This window comes from Chrysemys picta, chromosome 7 (assembly GCF_011386835.1).
Source record: "Chrysemys picta bellii isolate R12L10 chromosome 7, ASM1138683v2, whole genome shotgun sequence".
Taxonomy (NCBI): domain Eukaryota; kingdom Metazoa; phylum Chordata; order Testudines; family Emydidae; genus Chrysemys; species Chrysemys picta.
Window position 1 is genome coordinate 102,564,764 of NC_088797.1, and position 25,173 is coordinate 102,589,936.

A 25,173-nucleotide genomic window follows, 5' to 3' on the forward strand; every position below is an offset into this window, starting at 1 on the left:
TTTTTGTTCCATTATTTTACTAGCAAAATAAGTTAAATCTTTGTTGCTTTTTTTAGTTGTTTGAAGCCTTCCCAGTTTCTGATTGACTTTTTTTCCTTTTTTTAATTAAATTTCCTAATTCCCCTCTTTTGATTTATGTTGAAATTGTCCAAGAATTCCCTTACCTAAACTCTATTCTCTTGATGAAGCACTGACTTTTTAAAAATATAGTAAAACATTGTTATCTCTGTCTTCTCGTGGTGCTTTAACATTGATAATTTGCTCCACAATTGCAGGATACTCTGATGCTTACAAAGCAGAGAGATACTAGAGCAACAGCTGAGAATGAAAAATATAAGAGTGACAAAGTAAGCCAAATTCCTTGTTCAAATTGGTGGCCTATAATAAAGGTGTCAGGATGAAAAATAATGTCACAGTGGTGCCCTTAACAGTTAGATTTCTACAGTCTTTAGCACAGCATGGAGCAGGCAGCTTGAGGCTTAATGCAGCATGGCTCAAGCAGCTTTAGGATATAACAGCATGGATCCAACATCTTGGGATAGAAGTATCTAGCTGCTTTCACAATAAAAATTAAGAACTGAATCCTCTGCTATTTCTCTCACCTACAAGCAAACAGGTCTGCCCTCCTGCGCAGTCCTGTATGGATTTTGCCCCTTTTCCCCTCTATGTTGGGGATGGGGATAGTATTGTAGCCAGTGATTCCTTTAACTCTTCAATAAACTCTAGGCAGCTTTCTTAGGGGAAAAAAGAAAGGAATTAGGGACATCTGAAGTCTCTCGAACAAACCATAAACTTCTTAAACAAAGTGTCTCACTTAATTGCTGAGGAAACAATCTTGGGTCTGATTGACCCAGTCTATAGTCCACGTCTGGCAGCTCCATTTCCAAACTGTCAGTCAAAGTCCCTGTCTGTAAGTTGTGGCCTTGTCACACTATTCTGCAGCTGCAAATGCAAAAAGATTGAGTCTCTTCCTACTATCCTTGCTTTGGCCATTCCTGCCACAGACAGTCATGTCCTCCAGTCCTTATTCAAAAAGATGTTCAGCTTCATAAAAACATGGAGGTATTACAAAGGTTAAATGCTGAATAACAAGTAAGTGATTTAAAGAAAGAGAGTAAGGCGCTCCAGAGAGCATTCATGTAGACGTGTGTAAGGAATTAAGCATGCTGGTATAGTAAAGGTATTACTACACCATTGAATAAGAAGGGAAACGGGCCCACTTTTCTTCAGAATAGCTCTAGGTTTCTGGGGATAAAATCATAGTGGTGGTAGTTATCACCTGACGTCCCTTTGCATAATTTATTTGACTACCAGGGTTCCATTGGGCAAGACTGCATCAAGTTATACTGCCATAATTGGGTTTTATCAAACCAAGCATTCTCTGTTTCCTTCTCATTTACTACACCAGCATGCTTAAACCTGTCAGCACTCTGTAAAGTTTCCCATGTCTGCATAAATGCTTCCTTTAACTCCTTACTTTCTTTCCTTAAATGACTTATTTATTAATTTAAAGTGACACATTTCTCAGCTGACTTTTCTTTATGGCTCTGAGCTTATCTGTGTAAGGTGTTTTTGTTTTGTTTTGTTTTTACACTTTAGCTATAATTACTGTTCTCTCCATGGTCACCCACGGGGCTTATTCTTTAATGTTTCAATGGCATTCAACAGACCTTTGCTGTGCTCTGCCAAGCATACTTTGGATACCTATATAAAAGAATCTCTCTCTAGACCCCTTATGTTACTGAATTTGTTTTTTTTCTTGCATTTCTCATTTAATACTATTTGCTGGAGTTCCTTTTCTTTGTGGACCTCCATGGTGAGATCCACAAAGGTACTTATTTATGTGAGTCTGGAGTTTAGGCACCTAAGTCCCAGTTTTGACTCTACAACAATCCATAAAACTCCTGCTGAACCCTGTAAATGCCTAAACTTGGTACCTAAGTTTCTGCCTCTGAGCACGTGCACTGCTGCCTCACTCTAGGCGTCTGGACTCCTACCTTCCACCTAAGCCCCAGGGAGATTCACAAACTGGGGGAAGATAGGTGGCCAAACACCTAACTCATGTACAGAGCACAATCCAGCTGGCAGCCTCTGAGCAACTACCAGATCAGCACCCACTCAAAATTTAGCTGGAGGAGGAAGTTGTGGTGCTTGCGCATGTCTTAAAATGTTTATCCCAATGGTTAGAGCACTTGCTTGGGATGTGGGAGGAGAAAATATTTGAACAGGGGTCTCTGATTTTCTCAGGAGAAACTTCTAGCCATGAGTTATGGGATATTCTGATGTAGGTCTCCCTCAATCTGTGCTGTTGAAGCTGTTCCACTGAGAATAAATAGTTAAACTAATTGGAGCAGGGAGACTGGACCCAGGGTCTTCCACATCCCAAGTGGGTTCCCTAACTGCTGGACTACAGAGTTATATTCTCTCTTTCTCTCTCTCCCATAACTATTTAAATATTTATCCACAGTGGAACAGTCATTGGGAGGGGAAGAATGACTCCCCCAGCTGCCTCATGTGCTGTCTTTTGTGGATCACATTATAAGGTGCTCATTTCTCCCCATTCATTGTATAGGAAGTACACTTATCTAACTTGGCATTGTGGACCTCAGTATTGTTCCTGTGATTTTCTAGGTGCCTAAAAGGTAGGCACCATGACACTCTGCATTACAACCACTAAGTCCCTTTGTGGATCCCACCCCACATGATTATTTCAAGCAAATGAACAACTGGAGAAAGAGTGGCAATGACAACAAATGAAGGTGTGTATTAAAACTGTTCAGAAGGTCATCACAGCTTTTTAGATGAAAAATAGTTTTTGTCAAACAATAGCTTTCAGAAAAATTTCATCAGACTGAATTTCATTTTTCCAAAATCAAGTAATTTTGTAATTGTTTGAAATATTTCATTTCAGTGACTGTGTGACAGGGCCACCTCCACTCCTGCCCTGAAGTTCCACACAAACAGCTTTGGATGTTGGATGCTTTTCCATTTGTCAGCACCTCTGTGAGTTTTATTTATATTACCTCCACCAAACCATCACCACGATCCCATGCAGCAACACTATCTACAGTCTTCCCTAATCCTCAGCCCTTTCTTGAGGGAGAGGAAGACCTCTCGCCACCCTGAGATATTACTTCTTCTGGACTCCTCCTCTTGCACTTCCTTCTCCACCCTCTCAGCTAATGGAATAATAAACTTCTTAGCTGATCAGCCCCTCCCTGTCTGATTGGGTAATTATGTATTCTACCCACTCCATCAGGCCTCTTCTAGGGGAATTAACTAATGCATAAGTGGTCAGAGTACTGGGGCAGCTACTGGCTCTCAGCACTCTGTCAGAGGGGGAAACAAAACACATTCTTATTTAAAAAAAAAAAAAAAGAATCTACCAAAGAAAGGGGATAGGGAAGTGTGCATGTGAGATAATGTGTTCCTCACCCCCAAAAAAACAACTGTTTTAAATATTAAATAGAAATTTTGTTTTGAAAACTAAAAAAAAAATAAAAATTGAAAAATCTAACGGAACAGATGTTTTTTTCTTTTTTAACCAGGTCTAATGTGTATTGCATTTTGTTTTCCAGAAAGTATGCTGTATGCACATCTGGTTACAGCTTTCTGTTGTCTATCATGAAAATATTAAGTAGAATTTAAAAGGCTGGAAATATTCTTACTATAGCTGATTTTGCTAGGCTCATACCATAAACCATAATTAAGCCCAAATATCTTCTTCTTTCAAGTATTTGGAGACTTATGTAGTTTCAAACAGCTTGAAGGGTTTTTTATACTGAACACAACAATCTTTTGGAAATACTCAGTAGCAAATACCCTTCAAAAGATTTGCTATTACTGGCTTCTAATTAAAAACTGGTATAGAATTAAAATATTTTTTTAAAAAATATGCTTTTTTAATAGTCACTGTTAGATTTAAATTGTCCTGAGTGAAATGTATGATAATTCAAGATATAGTCATTTGCAGTTGTCACCCATAATTATGTGTTATAATGTAATTTTACACAATATGACTCATGTAATTAAGTGTAAGACACCAGAGTGAAATGCATTATCCAGAAAAAGATTGTAAAAATAAGATTTTTCTAAAAATGACAGTTAAAGGAATAAAGAATTTCAGGACAAAATCTCCTGTTACAGCTTATTTAACAAGTGACACATTTTTCAAAAGGCCACATTGATTGCCTACCAGATGTAAACAATCAACAAAGTTGCCATATTGTGATGGGGTATATAAACCCCACAGGAGCATGGAAAGTGTTAAGGAGCTGCTTGGGGCTGGAGTGTCCTGCCATGCCACAACTGCAAATCTGGCAGGAATGGAGGTGGTGTTTCAAAGAGGGAGCACCATTCTAATGGGGGCGGGGGTGACTGGGCTAGAGGCTGGCAGAGCAGGCTGGGAGAAGCTGAGAGCTGGGGCTTGGAATTCAGAGGTGGCTTGGGCTAGTGGCTGGCTGAACACAAATGGAAATACCAGTTTAGAGGAAGAGGCTGGAAGTTATGTCGTAAAATGAGGTGGGAGAAGAAGCAGCAAAGGGTGAGGAATGGCTTCAGATTATGAAGAAGATAAAAGAATAGAAATATCTGAAGAGGGAGCAGACCAGGATGGAAAAAAGATTGACATCTTACTAGTAGCTGAAGATGTAAAGATAGGAGATGTTAATCCCTTGAAAACAGCAGAATGAATTAGGCAAAGTATCAGAGATATACTAAGAATAAAAGAATGCAGGGTGGAGATTTATTAGTAAAATGTGCACATAAGATACAGGCTGAGAACTTCTGAAAACTATAATTTTAGGGAAAATAAAAATAATTTGCCGGCTACCTAAATTTGACAGAAGTAAGAGGAGTAATGTATGGGGTTCAACTAGGCAGGACGTAGGAAGAAATTAAAAGGGGTATAGATGAGGAGCAAGTGCTGTTTGTTAAGCAACTGATTAACAGGAGAAGGGGGGGGGCACAAAGTTCCCACAGCCATCGGAGTAACAGGCAACGCTACCTAACAGAGTTAATATAGGATATCAGCTCTTCTGAGTTAAAACACATATTCCAGCCCTTTGAGATATTATAAATATCAAATGTTTGGACATGTGGCGGTTGTCTATAATGGGAAAATGAGGTGTTTTGGAGGAGAATACTCGTTTGAGAACTGTATGGAAAGAACAGAACTAAAATACAGCAATTGTGGGGATAAGTATAGTTAAGCATATAAAGAGTGTGTGTGGCAGAATGAGCTAGAGAGATACAGAAAATTAAAACAATCCATAAAATATACTGTGCAGAAGCTACCAAAAGATATTCACAATGAAATATGGAGAAAGAGGAAAATGCCAGTGAGGAAAAAGCTACTGGTACAACAATATACAGTTAAGGGCAAGAAAGATAATATAAGGGGAATAGATGGAGATCTACTGCTTGTAAGCAAAGAGAAATGTATGGCATTTTTGATAGAAGTGATTAATTGCACTTTACAGATAGGGAAGAAGACTGAAAGAATAATGCTAACAAAAGCAATAGAAAAGTACTTGCATTTAGGCACTCTCTCTATATATCACATTCATGCAATTTTAAATGAAGATAATGTAGTTTAAGCAACATGGTTCCAATTTTTTAAATTTCTTTTTTTGTTTTTGTTTTTGCTAGAAGGTACATTATTTAATAACACATGATCAGGTATTAAAGAAAACTGTTTTTGAAATGGAAAACAAACCTAGTGTTATAAGTTTTCCTCACAAACCACATTTCTCAGAAACACATATTTAGGGTTCTGGGATATATCCAGATGTGACAGAGAAATAACAAGAGGAGTGGGTCTGTATATTTATAAAAGAAAGTCTTAGTTATGTTGAAATTAGTTAAGTTTTGAGTACAATAATGTTCAGCTTCCTCTGCAGAACAATAGACTTTTATACAAATCTGTAATGTTTACAACCCATGTAAAAAAATAGACAATCTAGAATGTGCAGAGATAGTTAAAGGTGTCAAAGGCCTGTATGTTATGTGTGGAGACCTTAATAGCCATAATGAATTATGGGGAAGCAGGAAAACTGATTATAATGCAAATGCCTAGAACAGTTTATTGACTTGAAGAAGAACAGGAGTACTTGTGGCACCTTAGAGACTAACAAATTTATTAGAGCATAAGCTTTCGTGGACTACAGCCCACTTCTTCGGATGCATATAGAATGGAACATATATTGAGGAGATATATATACACACATACAGAGAGCATAAACAGGTGGGAGTTGTCTTACCAACTCTGAGAGGCCAATTAATTAAGAGGAAAAAAAACTTTTGAAGTGATAATCAAGATAGCCCAGTACAGACAGTTTGATAAGAAGTGTGAGCATACTTACAAGGGGAGATAGATTCAATGTTTGTAATGGCTCAGCCATTCCCAGTCCTTATTCAAACCGGAGTTGATTGTGTCTAGTTTGCATATCAATTCCAGCTCAGCAGTCTCTCGTTGGAGTCTGTTTTTGAAGTTTTTCTGTTGTAATATAGCCACCCGCAGGTCTGTCACTGAATGACCAGACAGGTTAAAGTGTTCTCCCACTGGTTTTTGAGTATTTTGATTCCTGATGTCAGATTTGTGTCCATTAATTCTTTTGCGTAGAGACTGTCCGGTTTGGCCAATGTACATGGCAGAGGGGCATTGCTGGCACATGATGGCATATATCACATTGGTAGATGTGCAGGTGAACGAGCCCCTGATGGTATGGCTGATGTGATTAGGTCCTATGATGATGTCACTTGAATAGATATGTGGACAGAGTTGGCATTGGGGTTTGTTACAAGGATAGGTTCCTGGGTTAGTGGTTTTGTTCAGTGATGTGTGGTTGCTGGTGAGTATTTGCTTTAGGTTGGGGGGTTGTCTGTAAGCGAGGACAGGTCTGTCTCCCAAGATCTGTGAGAGTAAAGGATCATCTTTCAGGATAGGTTGTAGATCTCTGATGATGCGCTGGAGAGGTTTTAGTTGGGGGCTGAAGGTGAAAGCTAGTGGTGTTCTGTTATTTTCTTTGTTGGGCCTGTCTTGTAGGAGGTGACTTCTGGGTACTCGTCTGGCTCTGTCAATCTGTTTTTTCACTTCAGCAGGTGGGTATTGTAGTTTTAAGAATGCTTGATAGAGATCTTGTAGGTGCTTGTCTCTATCCGAGGGATTGGAGCAAATGCGGTTATATCTTAGAGCTTGGCTGTAGACAATGGATCGTGTGGTGTGTCCTGGATGGAAGCTGGAGGCATGTAGGTAAGTGTAGCAGTCAGTAGGTTTCCGGTATAGGGTGGTATTTATGTGACCATCGCTTATTAGCACAGTAGTGTCCAGGAAATGGACCGCTTGTGTGGATTGATCTAGGCTGAGGTTGATGGTGGGATGGAAATTATTGAAATCATGGTGAAATTCCTCAAGGGCTTCTTTTCCATGGGTCCAGATGATGAAGGTGTCATCAATGTAGCGCAAGTAGAGTAGGGGCGTTAGGGGACGAGAGCTAAGGAAGCGTTGTTCTAAGTCAGCCATAAAAATGTTGGCATATTGTGGGGCCATGCGGGTACCCATAGCAGTGCCACTGACTTGAAGGTATATATTGTCCCCAAATGTGAAATAGTTGTGGGTGAGGACAAAATCACAAAGTTCAGCCACCAGGTTAGCTGTGACATTATCAGGGATACTGTCCCTGATAGCTTGTAGTCCATCTTTGTGTGGAATATTGGTGTAGAGGGCTTCTACATCCATAGTGGCCAGGATGATATTTTCTGGAAGATCACCGATGGATTGTAGTTTCCTCAGGAAGTCAGTGGTGTCTCGAAGATAGCTGGGAGTGCTGGTAGCGTAGGGTCTGAGGAGAGAGTCTACATAACCAGACAAGCCTGATGTTAGGGTGCCAATGCCTGAGATGATGGGGCGTCCAGGATTTCCAGGTTTATGGATCTTGGGTAGCAAATAGAATACCCCTGGTCGGGGTTCTAGTCATGTGTCTGCACAGATTTGTTCCTGTGCTTTGTCAGGGAGTTTTCTTAGCAGATGGTGTAGTTTCTTTAGGTAATCCTCAGTGGGATCAGAGGATAATGGCCTGTAGAATGTGGTGTTAGAGAGCAGTCTAGCAGCCTCTTGGTCATATTCCAATTTATTCATGATGACGACAGCACCTCCTTTGTCAGCCTTTTTGATTATGATGTCAGAGTTGTTTCTGAGGCTGTAGATGGCGTTGTGTTCAGCATTGCTGAGGTTATGTGGCAAGTGATGTTGCTTTTCCACAATTTCAGCCTTTGCACGGTGACGGAAGCAATCTATGTAGAAATCTAGTCTGTTGTTTCGACCGTCCGGAGGAGTCCACGCAGAATCCTTTTTTTTGTAGTGCTGGTAGGGAGGATTCTGTGGGTTAGTATGCTGTTCAGAGGTATGTTGGAAATATTCTTTGAGTTGGAGACGTCGAAAGTAGGATTCTAGGTCACCACAGAACTGTATCATATTCATGGGTCTGGAGGGACAAAAGGAGAGGCCCCGAGATAGGACAGACTCTTCTGCTGACATGCCCAACCTGGTATTGCTCAATAGTGAAGCACCTACTAGGTTTAATTCAGTGGATGGAACTTTTTCATGTTTAGAGCTAGGAACTGCAACAAGCAATGTAGCAAACAAATGCAGTTGGGAAATCTGTAAAGAAGATGGAATGGGAAATGATCTCTTCCCTATGCTAATTACATATCAAGGCCAAAAGTCATATTGAAAACATGCAAGTGTGCTGAGTGTCTAAGTACCAACTGTCTAAGTGACAATCTAGAGGAATTTCATGAAAATATAATAAAGGGAGCAGCAGCCAACCTAGCTGTATATAAGACATCGAATTGCTAGAAACTCAGACATCCAGCTCCCTGGTGGAATGAAGATTGTAAAGCAGCAATTAAAGAAAGAAATAAGGCATACTAAAAAGCAAAAAGGTACAATGAATAGCAAGGACTTAATGAACTATTCAAGATGTAAAGCAGTGGCACAAAGAATTATTAAAAAGGCAAAGAAAGAGAGTTGGAGAAAATATTGTGGAAAAACTAACAGATTCAAAGGTTTCAGAGATCAATAAACAAGTTAAAAGAATGAATGGAATGTGGAGTAGAAACAAATTCAGGGCTGGCCTTACCATGAGGTGAACCTCAGCTGCCAGACTATGGGGGTGTGTGGAGGGGGGCACCACTAAGACCCAGAGTGTAGAAAATTGTGTCTGCTGCTGGTGCATGTGTATTCTCTCTGCTCTAGATGCAGAGATGGTGGAGTGCTGTGCTGGAGGAAGGAGGGGACAAGAGACATAACAAGCAGACAGGAGAAAAGGTGAGAGGGAATAACAGAAAGCAGCAGGAGCTGCAGGGAGAGAGAGGAGGAGGAGCCTCTTATGTAACTCTCTAGCACCCCCAGGAGCCTGGACTGATTAACACCAGCTTCTCAGGGAGCTTCCTGTTTCCTGCTGCTTCCCTGAACCCACTTGAGGAGAACGGGCAGTCAATTGAAGTAGTAGGAGCCAGTTAGGCCCTTAAGATGCTGATATCTTCCCTCACTCTGGGCCTGCTACAAGCCTGCTTATTTGTCCCCTTCAACTGAGTGTTGAGAGCTACTATAGCTGGCACCGAACAGCAGTCATGAGTGAAAGAAGAAAATGCCCCTCTGGGGAAGCATTCAGAAAAAGAAAGCAAAGGAAGCTTTTCTATCTAAGGAAGGAGCTCTCCTGAGATACAGACACAAATGTTCACGGTGAGCCTTCCGGCCCCAGTGAGGATGTGAGTGGTGAGGAGATGCCTGGTGTTCCAGTTAGTCGGAGTGCAGGTGACCTGGCAGCTACTGCAGCATCCATATCTCCATCTCAAATGGATGTAACCATGCACATTCCTGAAGAAAAGTGTAGATCAGAGAAGAGTGTGGTGTCATGTTCCTCAAAGACAATGAAAATACAGGTCTGTTGCATCTTAGGCGCATTTAACATGTGCGCTTTCAGCTTTACACGGTCCGCAAAACAAAAACAAAAACAAAACAAAAAAGAGAGAAATAACAATTTAAATACTGTTTCTGTAGTGCGGGCGATTCCGCCCACCATTACACTCAATGTAATTTTGACTACAGGCGATTTTCGCTTTAGGTGCTGACTGCGGAATGTAACCCCAGCGTAAGATGAGACAGACCTGTAGAAGTTTCCATCCAACACATTACTGGCGTGAAATCCCCAATGGTGATAAAATGAAGAGTCCATGGCTTATGTACTCAAAAACCCAGAATGCTGCATACTGTTTTTGTTGCAAACTCTTCCAGTCTAATTTTCCAGCCACATTGGGTTCCACAGGAACAAAGGACTGGAAAAATCTGTGTAGAAATCTAGCATGCCATGAGAAGGCAGCAAATCACCAGAGAGCATTCCATAGGTGGAAAGAGCTTGAGATGAGACTAAGGTTAAAGTCCACCATAGATGATCAGCATCAAGAGAAGATTGCATCAAAGTCTCTTTACTGGCAAAATGTTCTGAAAAGGTTCATTGCCATTGGGGGAATGCTTGCTACCCAAAACCTAGCACTGCGTGGCACTTCAGATCCCTTGTATATGCCAAACAATGGAAACATCCTTAAAATTGTGGGAACTGATGGCTGAGTCTGATGCTGTATTCCAGGAGCATCTAAGAAGAGTCACCACCCAAGAAATGTACACACACCACCTTGGAAAAACAATTCAAAATGAGATCATACAGTTATTGGCAACAAAAGTCAAATAGAAGATTGTGACAGATCTGAAGTCAGCAACATATTACTCTGTTATTCTGGACTGTGCATCTGACATCAGCCATACGTAACAAATTACTTTAATGGTGCATTTTGTTACAACAGAACCTAGTGAAAATGTCCCTGCAATAGTGACTGTCAGAGCATTTTCTAGAATTTGACATTGATGATACTACAGGAGCTGGTATGACAAATGTGCTTCTTAGAAAGATGGAAGATACAGGAATTGCCATAGCTGACATGGGAGGCCAGGGCTATGATAATGGTTCCAACATGAGAGGAAAGAACAGGGGAGTGCAGACACGGATCCAAGAGTTAAACCCTCGAGCTTTTTTTTGTCCCATGCAGTTCTCATTCATTGAACTTGGCGGTCAGCGATGCAGCATCAGCTTCTAGTGATGTAATTCAAAGGGTACGTCTTCACTACCCGCCGTATTGGTGGGTAGCAATCGATTTATCTGGTATCAATATATCGTGTCTCGTTAAGACATGATATATCGATCCCCGAACGTGCTCACCGTCGGCTCCAGAACTCCACCAGAGCGAGCGGCGGTAGCGCAGTCGATGGGGGAGCCGTGGCCGTCGATCCCGCACCGTCTGGACCCCAGGTAATTCGATCCAAGATACTTCGACTTCAGCTACACTATTTGCATAGCTGAAGTTGCGTATCTTGGATCGATTTCCTCCCCCTCCCCCCCAGTGTAGACCAGCCCAAAGAATCTATGTATTTTTCTCTGCATCAACTCATTGATGGCAAATTTTGAAGCAACATCTCGCAACATCCTCTCTGACACTGAAACCACTGAGTGCCACACGATGGGAAAGTCGAGTGGAGGCAATAAAGCCTATCAGACACCAAATTAGAAAGATAGATGATGCCATAGTTGCCATTATGGAGGATAATGCTATGACAGGAACTGTTCGTAGGAGAACAGTGCCAGAGGAAAAATGGAATCACCAGAAACATACATAACTTCAAATTTCTGTGTGGCTTAGTGTTGTGGCATGACATATTGTTTGAAATAAATGTTGCAAGCAAGAGACTCCAAGGTGTTGACATTGATATATCTGGAGCAATGGAACAACTGGACAAAGCAAAGTCAGACCTACAGTCTTACCGGTCAGATGAGGGATTTCAAAATGTTCTGAAGAGTGCACAGAAGTTAGCAAAGGAACTTCACACTGAAGCTATTTTCCCACCCATTCAAGAATACCAGAGTCACCAAAGAAAAAGACATTTTGATGATGAGGCACGGGATAATCTCATAAGAGACCCCAAACAACAATTCAAAGTTGAATTCTTTAACCAGGTGCTAGATGGTGCAATACAGTCAGTTGAAGAACATTTCATGCAGCTCAAGGAACACAATAGTATATTTGGGATGTTGTATGATATTCCAAAACTCCTCACTATACCTGAAGAAGACCTACACCAACAATGCAGGGCACTAGAGACAGTGTTGATACATGATGACAAGCTTAATATTGATGCGAGTGATTTAGGTGATGAACTGAAAGCCTTTTCAAGATACATTTCAGCAGGATCAACTCCAAAGGCTATTCTGAAATGTATGTGCACAAATAAGATGACCACCCTCTTTCCAAATGCTTTTTTTGCTCTGTGTATACTTCTAATACTTCCTGTAACAGTTGTCAGTGGAGAACGCAGCTTCTCCAAGCTGAAGTTAATAAAAACACATGTATGCTCCACAATAACACAGGAGAGGCTGCTTGGCCTTGCAACCATCTCAATAGAGCATGAGCTGGCCCAGACTGGGACCTTCAGGAAGCAGTTCAAATCTTTGCAACCAAGAAAGCTTGGAAAGCAGATAAAAATGCTAGTATTTACTATGCAGACAAGAAAAGTAACATTTACTGTTCAGGTGTTTGAAAGTTAAGTGTGCCTTAAAAAACAAGGCATTTTAAGTTGTTAGTTCTCCTTTATTGGGGTAGGTAGCAGAGCAGTACCATGAGAGGAGTAGAACAGGAAGAAGGCAGAATTGAGACCTTTCAAAGTTTTGGCCCAAGCGAGGGGACATAAGAGCATCATTTGAGCTCCCTGCCTCACGTGCCAAAATGTTGTGAGCCGGCCCTGCACAAATTTGTACCTGGTCTTATAGTGAATGAAAGCTGAAAGTTCTAACTTATTAAAATTTCTAATTTTCCTGAGAGTTCCAGAAAGTTAGTAGTGATACAAATTAAAGTGAAGAGCTTTGAGGAAAAAAAAATGTTTGCTGAAGGAAATTGTGAGCTCTTACATGACAGGGTAGAATATAAAGATGACATACTGAATAAAAAAATTCAGCATACAGGAAATCAAAATAGCTATAGACAAAAGTAAAAGTAGAGACCAAGGTAAAAGTCACATTTGTAATGCAATGCTTAAGCACCTACCAGAAGGGAGTTTGAGTTTTATTGAAATTATATAATAACCTGGGGGAAAAATACTACTGCCAGAATGGAAGCATATGATGGTTATATCAATAGGAAAACCTGGCAAATTACTCACAGGACTTTGTGCATATAGACCTGTTGCCTGGTGTATAAATTAGCTGCAACTGGAATAAGAGGAAGAATATTGTGGGGGATAAGAGACTTATTACTCGTCTAGACACTACAAAAATCATAGACTGAACAGACACTGGATTTATAGCTAATTACAACAATTTGTAACCCACCAACCACCTCTTTTTTGTCCTATGACTGCAGAGGTGTTAACAGGCCACTCTACCTTGAATGTGCTAACTACTTACGCTAAACATCTGTTCCACTTTGCATTCTGCTGTAATGCTGGCAGCGCTTTAATGTGGCTGTGTATTAAAAAAACACACACCTCCACAAGGGGAGTAGCTACCAGGGCTGTGAGCGCGGCTCCCAGCGCTGGTGCACTGTCTACACTCCCACTTTACAGTGCTGAAACTTGCAGCAGTTGGTGCGGGGGGGGGGGGGGTGTTTTTTCATGGCGCTGAGCAAGAAAGTTGCAACACTGTAAAGTGGCAGTGTAGGCAAGATCCTTGTCTCACCAACAGAAGTTGGTCCAATAAAGATATTACCTCACCCTCTTTGTCTCGCTAAGAACCATATAAGTCAGGCTGGGGGTGGCTTTGTCAAATATTTATTAACTTATTAATGGCATTCCACAGGGTAGTGTTATCAGCCCAACCAAGTTTAACATTATGATTACTGATCTCCTGAAGAGTATACAGGCAGAAATAGATATTACCCTATTTGAGGCCAACTGTGCTATCTGGACCAAACAGAGAAGACTTAAGATAACTATGGAGAGAACCAATGAGGTGTTCAGGTGGATTTAAGTTTTTCTCACTTTTTAAAACAAAGGGAATGATCTCCACAAAAAGATGATGGGGGAACAATGGAACCTATTTTTCTATATAGAAAAAATACAGCTAGTTCAAAATTTTACATTCTTAGGAGTTATGTTCAATAACATACCTGGACGGGTCATCTAGATAATATCAAGACTAAATGTAAAGATAGGATGAATTTGCATAAAAGTATTGATTGGAACAATTGGGGTGCAGCTAAGAACATATTGCTGATGTTGTATAGGGCTCAGTTATAGATTATGGATGCCCTGCCTTTAATTCAGCTTCTAAATCAACACTTAAATAACTAGAGCCAATCCAAGCCCAAGCTCTGTGAATCATATGTGGTGTGAGTATTATGACTCCGTTGTGTATGCTGCAGATGGCAGCAGGAGAAATGCTTTATAAATTTAAGGATAAATTGTTAGATTTAACCTTTGGGGCTAAGGTTAATGGAAATAGTGAAGATAAGAGTACTAAACGAATATACAAGGACTGCTGGGAATTAAGTAAACAAGAAGTAACTGGGCACCATAAACTCCCATATACTAACAGGGTCAAAAGGGGGGTAAAAGACTTGGGTGAAGAAGGTGTAGAAGAAATTGAAATTTTCAGTCGTGGGAAATCAAATTATAGCTAGACAGTTGTCTCTCCAGTTGTGGATTTGGAATTATATGATAAAACAAAGGGAAGAGCAGGACAAACAAATATGACGACTAAGATTTACGAGTTTACCTTTCTTTTGTTTAATCCTTTTTTCCAACTACTAGCAGTTTGGTGGCATCACTGGGACGAAGAGAGGGGACAAGACAGTCAAGAGGTCCACTCAGAAGGTGAACACCGGCCCTCTAGAAATATGCCCCTCAGCAATCACGGGGTGGGTGACAAATTAATTGAATTGAATTCACGTGTGTGTGTGTGTGTGTGTGTGTGTGTGTGTGTGTGCGCGCGTGCTCCCCATGTAGCCTAAAGGGGGCTCCCTACCATGAACAGATTCGTGACATATATCTAATGGAATGATTAGTGAGACGGCAATAGCTGTAAATTTCCATTATGTGCTAACTGGTGTTTGCTATCTTTCATCTAATCATTTATTTAGTTTTTATTTGCATGAGGATTGTTTTGTATAGTACTCTGTATAGTAGGCACTTTGTATAGTAACCTCATGTTGGATGTGGTGTGTTGCAGTGGTTAGATGACTTTTGGGTTCTATTCTCAGGTCTACAATTTATCTACTGGGTGACCTTGGGTAAGTCACTATTTTATGTGGCTCTAATTACCTGTAAAATATGAAATAGCAGTAATTACCTTACAGGATTGTTGTGGGACAATGTTTATAATTCACTCTGGGAGTCTTAGCTGAAAAGAGTTATGGAAGAGCAAATTATTTTTTATTGATCCAAGATATGTTTTCTTATTCCTCTATGGCTTCACAACTGGCCCATTATTGCATTTTCTGCATTATCTGAGGGCTGTATATCTTCCCCATTCCTGCAATTATAGGCATGATAGCTAACACACACGTACAAAAGAGATGCCATCTGTGACGTTATTGACATAAACTGGGACCATATAGATCATTGTTGCAACCAAAGTCCTGTAGTGGCACCCAAATCTTGTGTAAAGGGGGTCAAATGGGGTGTCTAGGACAAGGTTATGGTTTACTGGTTATGATTATGCTGTCTATATGTATGTATCAGTTTTGTAGTCGAAGTTATGAATATTGGCTCTATACTGTCTGTATGGCAAACTTATGCTATGCTTCTGGGTGACATCCCAGACAAGCTGAGATTAGCTCTGCCTAGCCTGCTTGATGGCCCATTAAGGACCATCAGCTATACAATGGACCCATTGAGAGAAGGCAGATACGCCTTGTACCTCAGCAAAGTATGCAGGGACTGGCCCATGTGACTCCAGACTCCATGTTGCTGTAATTTAAGAACAAAGAGGTGTTCTTACACCTGGAAAAGACTATATAAGGCTGATGCCTGATCTCCATCTTGTCTTCAATCCTGCTTCTTACCTCTGGAGGAACTTTGCTACAAGCTGAAGCTTTGAACAAAGGACTGAGGACCCATCCCAGCGGGGGATGTATTCCAGAGACTTGATTTGAACCTGCAGTTTATTCCATCGCTGCTGCAAGCCTGAACCAAGAACTGTGCCATTACTGTATGTAATTGATTCCATTTAACCAATTCTAACTCTCATCTCTATCTTTTTCCTTTTATGAATAAACCTTTAGATTTTAGATTCTGAAGGATTGGCAACAGCGTGATTTGTGGGGAAGATCCGATTTGTATATTGACCTGGGTCTGGGGCTTGGTCCTTTGGGATCAGGAGAACCTTTTTCTTTTACTGGGGTATTGGTTTTCATAACCATTTGTCCCCATAACGAGTGGCACTGGTGGTAATATTGGGAAACTGGAGTGTCTAAGGAGATTGCTTGTGAGACTTGCGGTTAGCCAGGGGATGAGACCGAAGTTCTCCTAGTCTGGCTGGTTTGGTTTGCCTTAGAGGTGGAAAAAACCCCAGCCTTGGGCTGTAACTGCCCTATTTGAGCAATTTGTCCTGAGTTGGCACTCTCAGTTGGGTTCCGCCAGAACCGCATTGTCACACCATCTAGCAATTATTAAGAAAGCAATGAAAACTTTACCCCTTCCTTCTACACATGAATATTCTTTCAGTTTCAAAGGCACATATCAAGCAGTACAAAACTGAATAAGTATTGATTATTTAATGTTGAGATGTGTTCATATTAACAACTAAACTTTCATATGCAACATAAAACAATCCCTTTAAAAATAGAAACAACATTAGGACTCAGGTCCTTAACTTCAGGAAGAATTTTGGTTGTGCCAGGAGTACAGGATCAGGCCCCTATCCTATAGTCTCTCACACACACAGTTTTCAGTGCAAATTGAAGCACATCAGGGTAGCATGCTACCCAAATTATCCATTAGCTGACAGCCAGACCCAATTGACTACTTGAATTGTCACTGAGTACGTTTGGCACATCTCTTGCAGGTATTCAGTCTGAATTTATTGTAGAAGACAGAAGTAGAGTGAATGAAAATGCCTTCTGTTCATGAACCAGTGAATATGATGGTTCACTAACCTGTTTCAATTACTGTACTTTAAAGTAGTTTGGTCATCTGTAACTGGTGGCTGCTGTCTGAGCAACTCATAAGTAGGAAGAAGCTGTCCCTCTCTCTCTCTCTTAATACAATAAATCCCTAGATAAGTGCCATTTACAAAAGCAGTGTGTTTAATGAAATTTACTTACATTTTACATTTTTTTGCTGTCATTATGCTACTTTTACATGGTATTGCACACCATTATAAATGTTGGAAATCTTTTAATATAAACTGCACAAACATAGCAATGTTAGTTTTCATTAATTTACAAACATGTGTGTTGCTAATGCTTTTACTGTGTATTCTACTCTGTATATTTCTATCAATATAAATTGTTTTTAAATGTTTATGGAGTAGACCGGGGCATCACAACGTGATTATTCATGGCTGGCTTCTGCTACATTCACCCACAAAGTGGCTGTCCCACTGCCAGTGTTGAATACCATTATGCTACAGGATTTTTCTTGCACAGTATGTGCTTAGCCCAGTGAATTGGTCAAAACTGACAGCTGCAGCCCTCATGAGAAGCAGAAAACGAGTTTGGAGAACTTGGGGAATGACACATAAGCAGACTTTTTTTTGTTTTAAAGTTCACCAGGCTCACAAGCTTAGTCAGGTCTAATTTGTCCCAGGCATTTTGAAGAAAATAAAAATACATACAATAAATACTGTAACTTTAGAGAAAGTCAGAGGTGATAAGCAGAGGATGAGGAATACCATTTGAGAAATGCTATGGATGTGGAGGAGAGGAAAGTTGGATTTCAGTTCACTATTTTTACCTTAAATTTAAAAGCAAAATGAAGACCCTTTTGTAACGTTCCCCTGGTGTTATCTGGAATGATGATCTGCTAGGTCACTCCAATCCTTGACTCTGGGAGCCAGCCTTACCGTGCTCTGCTGTGAGAACCCCCCACTCCTGGGCTGTTGACGCACAGCCTCTAGCATGTAAGCTGCTTGGATTGTGCAACCAAATGACACTAGCCAATATTTCCGGTCCCAGACACAACCCTAGGAACCGCCATCTTGCAGTGTCCAATTATGCCCGCTGGACGCTGCAAGTTTGAGTTCATCAATTTAACAAAGAAATTGATCTGTACCAGGCTTTGCACCCCCCCCCCCCCAGAGTCAGGTGAGCATTACCTCATTGCGGTCCCAAACTGACCACTGGAAGGGGGGTGACTCACTCAAGAGTCCAACAGATCCTTTGTTGCTGCCTAGGCCAGTGTCCTTTATTCCTGAGAGGCTGGGCTACGTTTGTCCCATCCGTGCCCTGATGAGGTGTGAACTGGCCCTCTGCTCTTGGAGAATTTTTGCCTGGGCTTGTTTTAAGCTACGAGGACACATTTTTAGCCTCATAACTATATACATTAACATTAGTTTATATTACTATAACATTACTACAACAACAATGCTCAGTGAATCATGAGACTTCCGAAGACACCTGACATGACAAACGTTGCATTGGATATCCACAATCATATTATTAGGATGAACATGGGAGTGCAGGGTGTTCCCTCGAGGTACGGAACATCACACCTCCCCCCTTAGTTTACTGCAAGAGGGTTAGTCACTGACTATCTCAAAGGCAGTCTGTGTTATAGTTCTCTTGCCATCCAGCCATTAAGGCCATGAGGTGGTGTGCCTTAGTTTCCCATTCACACACAGCAAACCAGATTTTTTTATGGTTTCTCTGCTGTGATAAGCTTTAAGTCTGTTTACAGGTATTAACTGAACAGTAGCATTATCATAAGGTTTAACATCCATGTCAAAATTCTTATCCCCAAAACTTAACATTAATACCAAAATTTTTATCACAGATGTGCGTTTACAAATATCTTTGATACCACACCCTCTGTTCAGATATTCTAGTTTGAGGTTATTTGTTCATTACCCATGGTGTCCTTTGACTCTCTCCCATGTAATCAGTAATTTCTTTCCCTCCAGTGTTCCCCTCTGTGTGGGCTCTTAATTAAATCATGTTTCTGGAACTTTGGTATCTCAGGGTCTGGCATATGCAGAAAATCCAGCTCCTCTTTTGTGGTTACCCTGTGTTTGCCCCTCCCAGTGCTGAGTCCTTCCCTGCCCCCTAGAGGGCAGTGATTTGTGCTCTCTGGGCTACGTGTGTTTACCCTTCTATCAGATTCCCCTTTTCCCAGCAGCTTTCCCATAACTGCTCTCTGTGTCTCACCAGCCTGGGGGAAAATACCCGCCTCTCTGTCAGTTGGGTCATCTATATTCTGGCAAACTACCGCCTGGCAAATTCCTGGTCCCAATTCCTCTGTTATCACAGGCATTGGAGCTGCATCTTGATTTAAAGAGACACTGTTACTTTCCAAAAACTTATCAGAAATAGCATCCTGGCAATTGGGACCTAGATGGGGTACCCTCTGCCCCCCGCCCCCCCCCCCTTTCTCTGTCCCTGAGAAGTCAGCCGTGTGACTGCTCCACTCCGGGAGGTCAGTTACACAGTTACTTCTCAAAACCTGGGTCACAGGCTGAGTGCCTGGGTGTACAGATGCTGATCCAGCCATCCTCCTAGTGTCCTGGGCATCCTGCCCCAAGTGACTAGTGAGGAGACATTCCTTTACCCCCACTATTCCTTCCCCAGTTTCTTCTTCTGGGCCCCCTCCTAGGGCACATTTCTCTGTGCTCTTAAGAAGGGTTCTGTCTGTTATTCATCTGCAAAACTCTGCCAGCTAACAACTGGGACAGTTTCCTTAATCACTGACAACACCGCTCCTGTACCTGCACCTGAGGGCATGTTGCCTTCTGCTGGAAAGGAGTTAGTCGCAGCCCCTCCCATACTTGGCAGGACCCTGCTTCCCTGTGTTACAGAGTCACAGGAACTCTCACCCACCTCAGTGGTTTCAGAGATTCCCTGCCCCTTCTCTGGGCTCTCCTCTCAGACACATTTCTCTTTGCTCCCTAGAGCTGGTTTTGCCTTTGTTCAGCTGCGACTTGCTGGTAGCTAACAACCTGGACAATTCTCTCCCTGGCAGGCATCACAGCCCCATCCCTCCCTGATGTGGTGTTGCCTCCAGCTGCAGTTCAGGAGTTGGTCTCAACCACCTGGAAACATGTGGCTTCCCCCTGCTGCAGAAGAATCAGGGAGACTCTCTCCCATTCTCTCAGCAGTTCCTGAGACCCACCTTACCCTTTCCCTCGGGGGTCCCAGCATAAAACTCCCTCTTGCTGCACGCAAATACTTTAACCTGAGCTACACGGAAAAAATCATTACCAAGGAGCAGGTCAACCAGGAGGTGTTCCATTACCCCCACAGTCAAAACACTTTCCAAACCTTCCCAAACCACATGGAGTTTATCTGTGGTACGAGGAATCTGCAGACCCCCACAATCTCTGCCATTTGGCCAGGTAACATACTGGCCTTTGAGACCACACTCTGCTTAACCAGAGAGATCTGGGCCCCTGTATCCTTCTGCCCCAAGTTCTCCTGCCATTAATTTTGACAACCTTAACCAGACATGCTCCATGTCTGGTTCTCCAGAGGCTAATCTCACAAAACCAACATGATAGGTTTCAATTGCCTGGGGGGGTTCTGTGTTGAGGACAGGAGAACTAACATGAGCTATTGGTTGCCTGTTTCCTCCTAGCACAGGGCATTTATTTCTCAGGTGATCAGTGGAATTACACTGATAACACCTTTTGGGCTCTTCTGCTTTTACAGGAGATTTAGGATCTCCTAAATCAACCCCCTTCTCTCTTCCCAGTTTTAAACCCCTCTTTCTGTGGCCTGCCCTCAATAGACACCTTATTCTGTTCAAAGGCATCAGGTAAAAAAGCCATCTCAGGCTGGCTGGTTGCCCTTCCCATTTGATCAGCACTTCAGTCACCTGGTGGTGATGTCTGTAGATGGAGGTGGGAGAGGGAGAGCATGGCAAACGTCTCTCCCTTTTATCATGTTCTTTCTTCCCTCTTGGCTTTGCACCCCAACCCCTCCCTTCAGAGTCAGGTGAGCATTACCTCACCACAGTCCCAAACTGACCAAAGGAAGAGGACTGACTCACTCGAGAGTCCAACAGCTCCTTTGTTGCTGGCTAGGCCAGTGTCCTTTGTTCCTGTGAGGCTGGGCTGGGTTTGTCCCATACATGCCCTGATGAGGTGTGAACTGCCCCTTTGCTCTTGGAGAGTTTTTGCCTGGGCTTGTTTTAAGCCATGAGGACACATTTTCAGCCTCATAACTATATACATGAAATTACAACCTATAACATTACATAAAAGAGTATAGGGAAGAGAAAAGAAAGAGGGAGAGGACTGCAACACTGTATTAGCATCCAGAACATTTTCAGGTAACCTGGGAGGAGGGTAGCAGTAGTGTAGTAGAAAGCAGAATGTATTAAGGTAATTAATCTGTCTACAGTGTATGTATTTGCTGGGTGTTATAGATCAATGCTAAAAATTACAGAATGAGCTTTATTCTCTGATTAGTGGCAAGAGAAACGAAAACAGAGATAACAGTGATGTCCTCCTGCAGAGGCAGGGAAGATGGAGTGCACAGGGAAAAATGACTGCTGTGTTAGAGGTCAGCCCTCCTGCAGGGGAAAAAGTTACTGTTGCAAGCAAATTTTTTCCTTCAGGATTCATATTTTTAAACAATAATAACAGGGACAAAACATTTGTTCCTTCTGTCTCTCCCTCTTATTGAAGTGCACATCAAAACACAATTAGCCTTTTCTAAAGTCTGTTCGTCAACTGGATTCTGCATCGATTCAAATAGGTTTTGGATTGGGCATAGTAAGGACAGAAAAACTAATACTTCCAGGAGGCACTTTAGATGCTCTGAGTTCCAGCTAAAAAGTAGATTTAAGAAAAAATCATTTTGCTAATTTATTTTATTAACTTCTTTACAAGTGCAATGGTCAGTTAGAAACAAAACAAAATAATAATGATTAATAACGTGCCTTCAAGGAAGTAGAGGGAGGATTCTTTTAAATGGGTTTTGTATTTGTCTCTCAAGTGCCTATCACTGTCTATCATGGATAATGGGTCAAGAAAATCCTCCATACGTGTCATTCTAAATGCAAATTAGTTTTTTACCTCTGAACAGGGGTAGGCTATATAGCACAGTCACTTTTTCAGTGCAGTCCAAGTGTTGCTTTCCTACATATTCCCCCCCACACACTTTTTTTGGAAGTGGCTTTAATAGTGTTCACTGAACAGACAATAGGAACAACTGCCACTATCTATTCACTTTACAGCAAACTTTGGCTTCTCATTTTCCTTAGTGAAAGTGGCAGTCTGGGTAAACTTGCATTTTGGTGCCCCAGTCCCCATGAGTGTGGTGCCCCCTCCATTGTCACTGTCCCTCCTGGCTCCCCACCCTCCCTTGCCCCCAACGCTTGCACTGTGCCACCTTCTCCCCTAATCCTGGCCTGCACCTCCCTCCTGTGTCCCTAACCCCTGCACTGTGCCACTTTCGCCCTTACTCCTGGCCTGCACCTCCCTCCTGTGCCCCTAACCCCTGTATTGTGCCCCCTCAACCCCAACCCCCACACTCCCCTTCTGCGCTCTTAACCCCTGCACTGTGTGTGCACCCTTTACCCCCACCCCGCACAGCAGACAGGAGGACGTTCCCAGTCCAGAGTGGCCAGGGGCTCTGGGGAGGAACAGAGGGGTGGGGAAACAGGCGCAGCAACAGCTACACATGGCAGTGGAGCAGGGCGGAGGAGGGGCACCTCTGCTTCGGAGGAGTCACCTGGCTCAGCTGGTCGTCCGACTGGCTCCTGCAGCTCAGGTCCCTCCACCCTCTCCAGACGCTGATGCTCTCCTGCCTGCCTGCCACCTCTGCCAGTCCAGCTGGCTCTCAGCAGGTCAGGTGGGAATCAGGCAAACACTGAGCATGGCGCCCTCTATGGAGGGCTGTCCTGGGTGGCTGCCCATACCACCCACCCCAAATGCCGGCCATGAAAGTAACTTACCACTCACTGTCACCACTTTTCACCTTTTCCTTTTTTTTTTCTGTCAGTACAAGTGGAGTAAAAAAATCTTATACTTTCCAGCTCAGTTCCATCCTCTCCAATATCAATCCCAACTCACCCCAAAGCGAGAGATTTCTTTTTGAAAGAGTAACAAGGATTCTTAACTAGTGAAACAAATTGGTGTGCTCAAAAATGCTATTTTAGGGCTTCTCCCCTTCTATCTTCCTATGAGTTTATTTTACAAAATATATTTGCAATGTGTTTAGTGCAGAATGGCTGAGCACCTCTAAAAATTCAATTTTTAATAGGAGTTGAGGGCATCTAATTCCTCACAGGAGTGAGCCCATCTGGGTAGGCTCTGAATCTAAGGGCTGCTCATCCTAGCAACCACTAAAGTCAGGGGATGCTGCCCCTCTCTTGTGACATGGTCTTTGTAACTAAGCTGGGTCCACACAAAAAAAATCTGTCTCTCACCAAGGTTCTTGTCAGCTATACCGTTACTTACCCTCTGTCCTTTCTTTTGACATACTTATCTCTCCTCAAGGGGGTTCTTAGACCCTTCTTGTCAGCTGTGTTTATTTTAGTACTACAGAAGCACAATTTTTCCATTCACTTAGTGACCTTTTCTTTAAGCCTAATCAGTGCTTTCAGAACCACCAAGAACAGCAGTCTATTAGGGGAATGTCAAAAAGCTCACTAGATTTCAGGGCTCATTCACTAGAACTCCTCATCAGGGAAGAGAGTATTGCAGGGCTAGTAAAAATACAATTGTGAAGACAGGATGAAAGTTCTGTTCAAATAATGTACCTTTCCTAAAGTAAACTTTTGCAATGTATAGCTTAAAGTAGGTGTAGGGAAGAGGGGGTGTTATGAAAATTTGTCAAGTACCTTCTTAAAACCATGAAAAGGAAAAATTAGTCAGGGGCTCTGAGATGGCATGCCTACTGGTATGATGTGTGATTTCTAGAGAAAGTAGTGTTGAATCAATATTAACTGTAGTGGCAATCAGAAAACATCTTGTGAAAACTGAATAAAACAAAATAACAAAAACTGAACAAAAACAAAAATAAAACAAAACTTTTTCTTTAAATGAAGCCAAGGTCTCTTGTTTTCTAATCTTAATTCTAGCATTTCCTAACTTTTGAGTATTTGACTTTGCAACCTTAAAATTCTTTTAACTTAGTTTTTGGGTGTAACCTTGTATTAAGGCAGGAGTTCCTAAAATTTTGGCCAGCATGACTCCATGTTAATAAACTATTTCTTCCCCAGACAGCATGTGGGATGCCATCTTGAAAAGCAAAATGATGACCTCCCCATGGCATTATGTGAGCTCTGACTGCATGGAGGACATCATTTTGCTCTATAAAATGGTGTCCTTCAAACAGCATGACCTTGTACATATGGTGCATGTGAGGTCACACGGTGTGTGGATGATGCCATTTTGTAGAGCAAAATGGTGTCCTCCACACACTAGTGTCACTGTGACCCCATCTGCTGATGGCACAAACCCATTTGGAGTCACAACCCACAATTTGCAAACTGCTGCATTAAGGTGTTGAGCACTATTGTAATTAGCCATATATTTTACAAATTATATTGTCATTAGCTTGAATCATTCTACATATTAATTAACATTCTCCATAATTTAAAAAAGGACAACATTTTGCTTTTACAACCCTGCAACCCTATCGTGCTTCCCCTGATCCTTTGCACCAGGCAAGATTCCTCTCCTCCTTCAAAGCCCATTGATTTTAACAATTTAATTTTGACCCTCAATCTTGTACTAAATTTTTATATATAAAGGCAGATCCTTAGCTGGTGTAAATTTTCAGAACTCTATTGTCTTCCACTGAGTTACCACACTTACACAAGTTCAGGATCTGGTCCCTAGTATTTTGTAAACTTTACCTTTTTTAGGGTGGTGAACTTGTATAGATAAGTGCACCTGAGAGGGGCAGTAAAAAGGAAGTGCATGAGTGAGGGTAGTGGGGAATGGCGAATACAGCACCAGGATAGGG